Genomic DNA, 10,591 nt, shown 5'->3' on the forward strand with positions numbered 1-10,591 from the left:
GCAGGTGAGAAAGGGGATCAAGCTGCCCTGAACTAGAAGTTGAAGCTCTATTTTCAAGTCATGTATCCTGCAGAGTCTCTTATTTAAATGAAACTGCCACAACTACTAATATGTCAACAAAAGCAAAGCAGAACTGTCCTGGCTGGAGTGTTGGGGGACCCCACTGCCCACTGCTCCTGAGACTCCCCTCCCTCACTCCCTCACTCATTGCCATCAGGTTGGAATTGACTCATAGCTAACCCTTCATGAGTTTATAAGGCTGGGAATGTCATGAGAAGCGATTGTCCACCTTTCTCCCTCAGAGCCGTGGTGGATTTGAACCACCAGAGAAGTGGCTGTAGCCTTTGGGTTAGTGGGACAACGCCCTACAAACTGCTCAGCAGAGCCTCCTTTATGTGATACAATATAACCACGCAGCTCAGGCTAAGAGAAAAAAGGTGCCTTGAACTTGATCTTCTTACTCCCAGTTTAGTGCTCTTCCTTCTGCACTTGAACCCACTGCTGTTGAGTCGATTCTGACTCATGGCAACTCCACATTGAGTTTCCTAGGCTCCAAATCTTTGAGGGAAGAGATGGCCTCCTTTTTCTCTTGGAGCGCGATCGGTGGATTCAAACCGCTGACCTTTCAGTTAGCAGTCCAGCGTATAATCACCAGGGCTCCTCTCCTTTCATGCCTGGCTGCTACTGAATGGTAGATATGCTGTTGTTGTTTTGTGCGCTGTTGAGTTGGGACGCCCCATAGCTGACCTTCCAGTGGGTCTCCAGAGGCTGTAAATCACATGGGAGGAGAGCGTCCATCCCTCTCCCGTGGAGCAGCTGGTGGATTCGAATTGCACGCCTTTGCAATTGTCATACAGCTTCGTGCCACAGGTATTGTGGCCGATTTTCATTTGACTGTTTTCAAAAGGTTGAGGATTAAGTCTCTACTTCTTCCCCTCAAATCCTCTGGGTCTGATTTCTCTGACTCTGCCTTGGCATTCTATTTTCATCCCACCACCTCTGGGGATAATAATGAGGGGCGCCGGAATCGCTACCTGCAGCGTAAAGTACCTCTACCTTTAATTTGTCCTAAAATGTTCTCTTCCCGTCATTTGCCCTCCCCTGCCTCTGCAGCCTGAGTCCTCCCTAGCTCCCCTTTGTTCCAGCTGGCAAGTCACTGACTGCTCCCCTAACCTACACACTCCTCCCCCAGACCATGGATTTTCAGACAGGCAGGGTGGACGCTCCATGCTCTCATTTCCCTGGTTCTCCAGAGCAAAATTCTGTCTTCTTTCAAGGATTCACACAAATACCGCCTTTTCTGAGACATCTTACCTTGAGTAAGTTCTTGGATCTCTCGAGCCTCATTTCCTCATCTGTAAAGTGGGGAGCCAGGGGCCTACCTTGCTTGGTTTGGGGAGGACTGCCTATTTGAAGGTAGGATTTGACTCACGAAGAGTTCAATAATTGTGAATTATTATTGTATGCACATCTTATGCGAAAATGTCTCATTCTGTCTATTGGTGCATGTCTAACTGTTCTGCCAGTGGGCAGTTCTAAGCCTGAGCTGGCATTAAATCCACCTGCAGTCTCAGCCTAAACCTTGAATTAAAGCCACCTGGGAGGTGCTGTAAAGCTGCAGGTGAACGAAAGGGACTCTCTGGGATGGGGCCCAGGCACCAGCATTTTCAAAGCTTCCTAAGTCTCAGATTCTAACAGACCATCAGGGCAGGGAATGTTCAGCTGCCTCAGGGGCTGCTTATTTTTCTATTGTAACCCACACCTAGCAACCAGGATCCCATGACTGTAGAAGGCAATAACAATGTGAATGGGTGACTCGCAAAACCAGCATTGGAATGAGATCTGTGTAGATGTGGGTTTTCACACTGAGGTTAATCAGAGTCAGGCCTGGCCGGCTTGCTGGTTATCAGGGACTCAGCAGAGAGCCTGGGGAGGCCTGTGTGCGCCCTGTGTGGGGCCCTGCATGCATGCAGGTCTGGGGAAGAGATGTCAACTTTATGGGTGGCCTGTGGCTTAGGGAGGGACTTCATTAGTCCCTAATTCTCCTAACAATCCTGTGACTAGACTCTACTCTAACCTTTAATCCTCTGTGTAATCCCATTTGACAGATAAGGAGACTGAGACTCAGAGAAGTTGTGACTTGCCCAAGGTCTCACAGGAGAGAGCTGGAGGCCCAGGCAGTGGGCAGGGTCTCCTGATGTCTGTTACTTCATCAGTCTCCCTGGAAGAAATCCAGAGCCACACACACAAGGTTAGATTTGGGAACGAAATCCTGCAGGATGGGGATGGGAGCAGGGGGAAGTCCCCTCTGGGTAGTGTCTCCAGGATAGCTGGTCCTCTTGGGGAAATGTGGGAGGGGCTAGGGAGACCTCAGCGTTGGCGGAATGCCTCTGTGTGTGTGTACACGTGCAAGCGCATTATAGTACGTACCATGTGTGTAACCATGCTGTGTTCTCCGGGTCCTCATGCAGTGTGTGTGGCTGAGCGTGTGCTGTGCCTTGCTGAGTCCTGCAGGGTGTACTTTGTGTCTCTGTGGTAATGCTGAGCTCCTCCAAGCATGTTCCTCCAGCCACCAGGAAGCCTTATGCTGAGCTGTGAGTCCAAAACCTCAAGTGAGGAGCATGTCCTCTCCAGAGCCCGGTGGCACCCTGCCTTCAGCACCCTCAGCCCCAGTGCTTCAACACTGCCCTCCCTGCCTGAGAAGAAGCAGGCAGCGTCCGAGGAGGCTGCCTGCAGTTCTCCTGGCCCTGTGCCCTGCACGCTGCCTTGCACCCGCTGAGCCTTCCCTTCTGCCAGGCTCAGCTCCAGCAGGAAATTTCCCTGGGCACCTTTACTCCCGACTGTGTGTTAATTGCTTAGTCTCTAGTCTCCCCCGCCCCCACCTCCCTTCAGAACTGAGGGACAGGGTCACCTTGCCACATAGCTTCACTCTTTCTAAATTTGAGGTGGGAGAGGCAGCTGGAGGCTAGGGGAGCAGGTTGAGGACGGGCCACCTAAGAGAGGACACTAGATGTGAGGGGATCAAATCTCAAGTCTCATTTTCACTCACCTTTCCTACTTCTTCCATTTCTGGATTTCAAATGCACCCCAAAACCAAAACAACATGAGCCCACCAAAAATATCCACACACATGTCGTTGAGTCCGTTCTAACTCATGGCTACCCTATGTGTTACCAAGTAGAATTGCTTTCCAGGGTGCCCTTTCTTGGCTGTGATCTTCCTGGAAGCGGAGAGCCAGGACTTTCTTATGCCATGCCACTGGGTGGATCCAAAGCACCAAGCTTTAGATTAGCAGCCAAGTGCAAAATGCTTGCATCACTTACACACTTCAGGGGTGGAAGGTCGTTGAAATGAGGTTACTTAACTGGTTGCCCAGAGATACATAAGGGGTTTGCCAAGCCTGCGTCAGCTCAGGGAGGGGTCTGTTCCAGGGGTGAGGTGGTGGCCTGGGTTGGTGTAGACTCACCTACAGGAAGGCAGGGGGTGGACTGTGTGGGTGAAGCATCTGTATTCTGATTGTGTCATGGCCGCTCCTTCTCTTCTCCTCAGGGGTGGGGGACCACACTCCCATGCTCTTTCCTCTGACTCTCTCTTTCCTGACAGTCCTACATCCTCATTGTTTGCAGCTTTAGGCTTTTTATCCAGGTGGTTGGCTCTGCCCTGAGTCCTTGGCAGCTCTCATCTTGTGTAAAGGATGAACTAAGGCCCAAGGCAAAAATTCGTTCTCTCAGGGACACAAGAGTCTTGGGTTCTAGATCTGATGCTGTGTCTCTCTGAACACATCATTGCCCACTCTGTCTAGAAGAATCCATTACTTTGTTGGCCTCCTATGCTCCATCCTGGTGCATTACAGTGGGTCCCGGGCCCCAGGTCCCCTGGGCTATCAGGCCTTCCAGTGAAGGAGTCCTCTTCCAAGAGGTTCACAGATCATCAAAAGCTCTGAAGTGGGCAGGTGGCAACTTCCCAACCTCCTTCTCCTAGGAGAGCCAGATGGCCAGTGATGGAGCGTTGGGGTGGTGGCGACAGACCTTGTCAGGAATGAAGAGACCACCCCAGAAGGTCAGGCTCATCAGACCATGTGCTCCTGAGGGCTTGTCTGGTCATGTCTATCTCCGGTTCACATTGAAGCTGGGCAAATTTTTTGGGGTGGGTATTTAAAAATAGCTAAAGGAAGACAAGAGTTGATATGACAGCAAACCAAGCAAAGGAGTGAGAACTTTGGATTGCTGGACCAAGAAGGAGGAGGTTCAGGAGTAAAGGACAAGACTAGGTTATGCTGTGGAATAAACCACTCCTATTATCAGTTGCTTAAAGCAATGAAGGCTTATTTATCACTCATGTCTTTGTGGGTTAGTTAGGGAGCCTTCTCTCATTGTAGTCACTCAAGCACTGAGACAGGTGGAAAAACCACCATTGTGAACATTGTCAGTAGCTGTCAAAGAGAGAAAACTCTGGAGGGTCTCGTGGCAGCCATTACTCACTGTCCATTGGCTGAACTAGTCACATGGTTAATTTTTGTTCACAACACATAGACAAGATGTGGTCACATGATTATGTCACTCAGAACTTATGGGCCAGAACTGGTCACGTGAAACAGAAGAGGTCTAGGGAATGCATTCCTACCATGAGCTTGAAAGGCAGAGAGATGGAAATACTTGGTGAGTAACATTAATGAGAGCAATAAAGAACTGATGCATGCTACTGACATTCCAGAGAGTCACTGACCCATATCCTAGCGTTCCAGACTTCTGTATCACACTCCTTTAAGATCATAAAGTCATCAGCAGCCCTTGAAGACTAAAGGGGAAAGACATACTGTGTGTGCATTGAATTGAGCATCGAGGGATATGCTTCATACCGAGAGTGTAAGACAGGCACTTCTGCTTTGATGGAGACAAAGGTTGTTGTAAGCAAATAACAGGAAGTAGCGTTAAGATTTGATCCAAGGTGGAAACTGACCAGCCAAGGAAAGAAAGAGGAAGCAATGTGGTCTGTAATTGTATTTAGTGCCTGTTGTATTTTCTCCTGCTGTCTCACGGTTGAGTTCACCTGTACATAGACAGTGACCAGTGCACACACAGGGTTTCTAGCTCCAGTTTCCCCTCTCTGCTCCTTCCAGGTAGGAACCATTATGCATGGAGTCATTCCTAGGGCAGAGCAAAAGACACACCCCAAAGTCTTTCAAGCATATTAATGTTGTCTCAATAAATCATATGCTCTTATTAATGACGCAGTTTCATTTCAATTACATTTTTAACAACCATTTTCCTGGGAGACACTGTGTTATCCTTATTCCAAGCTCTCCAACCCAATCAATAAAAATGATCAGAGAGAGAGATGGGGAAGACTGGACTTTTGTTTGGGGGAAAATGGGTTTTATTTTGCAAGCATTTGGAGGAAAATCCTTCTCTTACCCAGTTTTGGCTTTGAACCAAGAAATCAAAGCTCGGAGTATTAAGACTTGAGTTAATACCAAATGTATTAGAAAAAGTAAGAGAAAGCACAAATTACAAACACATGCTCACTCATGAGCTGCAAGACCACTAAAGAGTTGTAACTGCCAACAGTGGAATATTTTTTTCAGGTTATACCTTTATCTTTATATTTTAAATTGTGATTTGTACTACCAGGCCAATAGACCATTTCATGATAAATGGAGAAAAGATTGATATTGTTAATTATTTCATCTAGCTTAGATCCATAATCAACACTTTTGGTACCAGAAATCAGGAAATCAAAAGACAAGTTACATTGGGAAAATCTGCTATCAAGGACCGCTCCAGAGTGTTAAAGAGCAATGTTATCAGTTTGGAGACTAAGGTACACCTGATCCAGGCCATGGTCTTTACAATTACTTGTGAGTTATCAGAAAGCTGGCTAATGATAAAGGTGACAGAAGAATTGCTGCCTTTGAGTTGTGATGCTAGAGAAGAGTATTGAACATATCCTGTACTGCCAAGAGAACAAATATGTCTATCCTAGAGATGATAAACCAGATTGCTCCTAGGAGGCAAGGATTTTGAACTTTTACTTAGTTTGGGCATGTCGCAAAGAGGGTCCAGTCTTTTGAGAAGGACATCATGCTTGGAAATGTAGAAGGTCAGCACAGAAGGGGAAGGCTCTGGATGAGATAGATTGACACCGTGACTTTGGCAGTGGGGCCAAGTTTGTCAGAGACAGTTGGGTGGCTCAGGACAGGGCAAGGTTCAGAGCCATTGTTCTTAGTGTCACTATAAATCATAGTCAACTCTATGGCACATAACAACAACAACGAGAGCCGACGAAGCATATTGGTTTGAGTTTTCCCCCCAGTCAAACATTTCATGTATGTTTTGTTTCAAAATATGTATTACAGTTTATGGCTCCATGAAGATCTCAAAATAAAGTCTTCATTCCTCAGCTTGAATTAAAAGATCTTTTATGTTATCATGCTAGTTCTTTCTCCTCTGTCTCCCCCTTTTCTTTGATCTCTACCTACACTCACTCACACTGGAGTCCTAGACTGAATTTCTTATGCTTCCCCAAACACGGTGCCTGCCTCAGTGCCTTTGCACTTGCTATTCTGTCTGATGGAAATGCTCTTTTTGTCACCTGCTTGGACTTCTTCATCCCTGTGAGCGTACCTCTAGCATCTTCTACTCTGTCGACAACTGTCTAGCTCCCATCTGTGTCTCCTGCTTGATCTCTTTGATCCTACAACTTTCACTTGTACAAACCCCTATCACTGTCCTTGCCACAACAGAGAGAGAGTTATTTCCATACCAGTTTTTCCAACTAATTAGCAGAATCCTTGAGGGCAGTGGTTGTGTCATATTTCTTTTTTTAATTAACTTATGAACTGTTAAGAAAATGAACAGGTTCATCCTAGAGAGGGTTAAGTCAGGTTGCTCCTTGGAGGCAAGGATTCTGAAGCTTCGTCTGATGTACTTTGGACATGCTGCAAGGAGGGACCAGTCCTTGGAGAAGAACGTTATGCTTAGGAGGGTGGAGGGACAGGGCAGGAGAGGAAGAGCCTCTATAAGATGGATTGATTCAGTGAGTAGGATAAAGGGGGTGGGTGTGTCAGAGACAGATTGGCACAGGATAGAACAGGGTTTAGGGCTGTTGTACGTAGGGTCATTATGAGTTGCAGGTGACTCGACGGCACATAACAACAACATCATAAATATGTAGAAGACCTGGCAAATATCAGGTGTTAGTCTACTTATGTATGTTTATATAATAAATTGCATGAATGAATGCGTGAGTTGGAAGGAAACTGAAGGGGCACCTAGTGTAAGCTTCCATTCATGACAAGAATTCTGCCTATAGTGAGGCTCTGAAAACAACAGTGTATGGACCAAATCTAACCAGATGCTTACGTTTTGTAAATAAAGTTTTAGTTCAATACTTAGGTGCTCATTGATTTATGAATGGTTATGATTGCATTTAACACAATGTAGATGAGTAGTTGAGACAAACTGCGTAACCTACAGAGTCTAAAATATTCTCTAGCCTTTGCAGAAAAAGTTTGTCTACCACTGGCTCGCAATCTTGCTTGGCCCAGAGTCTCCCTTTGAGAATTTGATACCAGCATTGAAATGGAATGTGTGCACAAACACAGAACATGGCGCATTCAATTTCAGGAGAATTCACTGACTCTTAAAGCTCATGCATCTATCCCCTAGGGATGCATCAACACCAGGTTGCAAATTCTGTTGCCTAGGGCTAGTGGGGCTAGAGTTAACAAAGGGATAGGAAGTGTGATACAAAAGCAGACAGTGGTAAAAATCACATCTATTATACATCATAACTTGAAAGAAGACTTTATTCCCTTAAAAGCATATCTGATGGATAGTTGACCACCTTGCGTAACTCTGGTGACAGAGACCTTGCTACTGCTCATCATATTGTACTATTTCAGGAAAGCACAATTTGTAGAAAGAACCTACCCTTGAACCTATCTGAGCTTTGCCTCCTTGTGACTTCAATCCATGGGTCCTCCTGGATGCTGAATTCATGGCCTAATGCTCCCAGTTGATGGGAAGAGGCAAGGAGAAACCAGAAGATCTAAGAGAGCATGCCCTGGTCTTCTAAAACAGAGGCACGAGGTCCAGCAGAGGAGAGGATGAGCTGTGGCCACTAGGACCGTTCAAACCAGCTTTGCTCTCTTAAAATCTAGGGGTGGTGGAAGAATATGTGTCTGGGAGTTAATGAAGTCATGAGCAATAGAAGGCATTAGGCCTCTGGGAGGCAAATTGCGGGCCAAACAAGCTCATTTTTTTAGCAGAATTATTAAATTAGCAGATGAAGGAAACACATTAGACATTATGAATCTTGCTTTTAGCAGAGCTGTTGATAGAGAGTTGCACAGATGCTTGCTAAATTCATTCTATTCCGGGCCAGCATCCCTGGATCCCCAGCTGAGGGCTGGTACTCCGGGAGGACCGAGGAGGGGAGTTGATGTAGAATAAGCTCTTGCACCATCTTTGGGACTTTAGGTCCACTCCCTCATTTAATTCTCATGACCTGTGTCAAGGAATGGGGCAAGCATCCCTGCTGGACAAGGAAGATGCACTCAGAGGGGTGAAATGGCTCATCTCAGGGTGCACAGGAAGTTGAGAGTTGAGCTCTTGTTTGGATCTAGCTCTGCCAGAATCCAAACTCAGTGATCTTGGGGGATGGGAGAAGGGTAAGCAATCTATGTCAAGAGCTTGGAGGGTTGACTTGGAGTGGCACAATGTTCATATGGTCGTGGGGAGTGTCAAGAGAAGCTTACCAGGTGAGGAGGCTGGGGCAGGTGGGCTGAGAGCTTCCACAGAGTTTAATCATGGGATGACACAGTTCAAGTTAGCTGATTGCAACTGAGTCAGAACCAACTCTATTTGATCCTCCGTTGGGTTCCCAAGGCTGTGAATCACATAGAAGGAGAGTGCTCATCTCAGTTTCGTAGAGTCACTGATGGATGAAGACTGCCAGAGGCACCACCTTTGGGGTGGCAGTGGCGTTCGTTCCCCGTGCACAATGTCACCAGAGCTCCCTGGCCAAGGGATAGTGGGGTGGAAGACTGGGCCCCCAGCAGCAGACTCTGCTCTGTAGCACTAATTGATTCTGACTGCTAGATTTTAGGAATGTGAACTGAAGGAGTGAGTGTTCAGAGAAGGAGAGGATGAAGCCCACATTATATGAACAATGGTTGAGTGCCCAAGCAGGCCTATATGAATGTGCCCAGAGGCCTGCTTTGGAGGATGCTGGAGATTACTGTGACCGTGTGTGTGTGTGTGTGTGTGTGTGTGTGTGTGTGTGTGTGTGTGTAGGCTGGGTCACTGATGACTCACAGGAGATCAGGAGTGCTATGGAACAATGGAAGGTGCTCAGCCCTGTGGGGGAGCAAGCTTACCATTGCTGGAATATCCCAGGGATGTGCATAGGGTGGGAAGAAACACTGGAGCTGATTCAGAGAAGAGAGCTAACGTCCTCTAACATCCCATTTGGTATGTTCTGAAGTTAAGGAGGAGAGAGAATATTTAAAAGCAAATATTACCAGATAGTCCCTCAAATGTTTGGAGTGCACGGGCAGGATCGATATGTGTTGTTGAGATCTGTTGGTGACCACCTATGTGCCGGAACACAGAAGGATGGGCCTTGAAGACTTCCGGCCTGAGGATTTCCCTCAGAGCAGCCATGGACATGTTTTACTACCTTCCCAAATCCTCCCAGCATGGGGAATGCTCACATTCAGAGGACCTTCCTGAGGAAGAAGAGAGAAAGAAGGGTGGTCCTGCTGGATCCCAGTTTGGAGATGGGCCAAGATGTTGTTGGATGCCAAAGAGACTGATGGTGATCATGTGACACAGCCGAACTGCCCACAGAATTGTCTAGGCTGTGATCTATGCCTGTCTATGGCCGTTACTGGACCATGTAATCAAATCTCCATTCCTTGAGGTTGCTACGTGGATTTGAACTACAAACCCTTTGGTCAGCAGCTGAACATTTAATTATTGTGTCATCAAACTTCCTGAACAAAGAAAGTGGTGGGATTGTCATCTCTGTGCTGAAGTGTGGCTCCCTAGGGTGGCACTTGGGCACAGACTTTATCCAGAGGTATGCTTGCAGGTGCCTGGCAATTGACTCTGCATGAGGAAAAAACCCCAAATCCTGATTTGTAATGTTTACTAATTTTTCTGATGTAAATCCTCTTACCGTGGCTGATTGCAACTGACCAACGTGAAGCCACTGAAAATGGAGAGAAAACCCAGTTGCTATTGAGTTAGTTCTAACTCCTGGCAACCCTCAATGTGTCAGAGCAGAGGTGTAGTCCACAGGCTTTTCAAGGACAATGCTTTTCAATGTTTGCACTCCAAGGTGTCTTTGGGTGGAATTGAACCTGCAACCTTTTGGTTAGCAGTTAGTGTGTTAGCCATTTGCACCACCTAGGGACTAATGAACACGGTGATTCTTGAGGTATACCTCACCAGCTTTTGTGAGCTGGTAGGAGCCAATTCTACCTTGCCGTTGTTGTTGTTATGTGCCGTTGAGTGGCTTATAACTCATAGGGACCCTGTGTACAACAGCTCTGAAACCTGCTCTATCCTGTGCCGACTTTACTGTC

Source organism: Elephantulus edwardii, unplaced genomic scaffold, assembly GCF_000299155.1.
Source record: "Elephantulus edwardii isolate Elephantulus edwardi_28Jun2011 unplaced genomic scaffold, EleEdw1.0 scaffold00094, whole genome shotgun sequence".
NCBI classification, from domain to species: domain Eukaryota; kingdom Metazoa; phylum Chordata; class Mammalia; order Macroscelidea; family Macroscelididae; genus Elephantulus; species Elephantulus edwardii.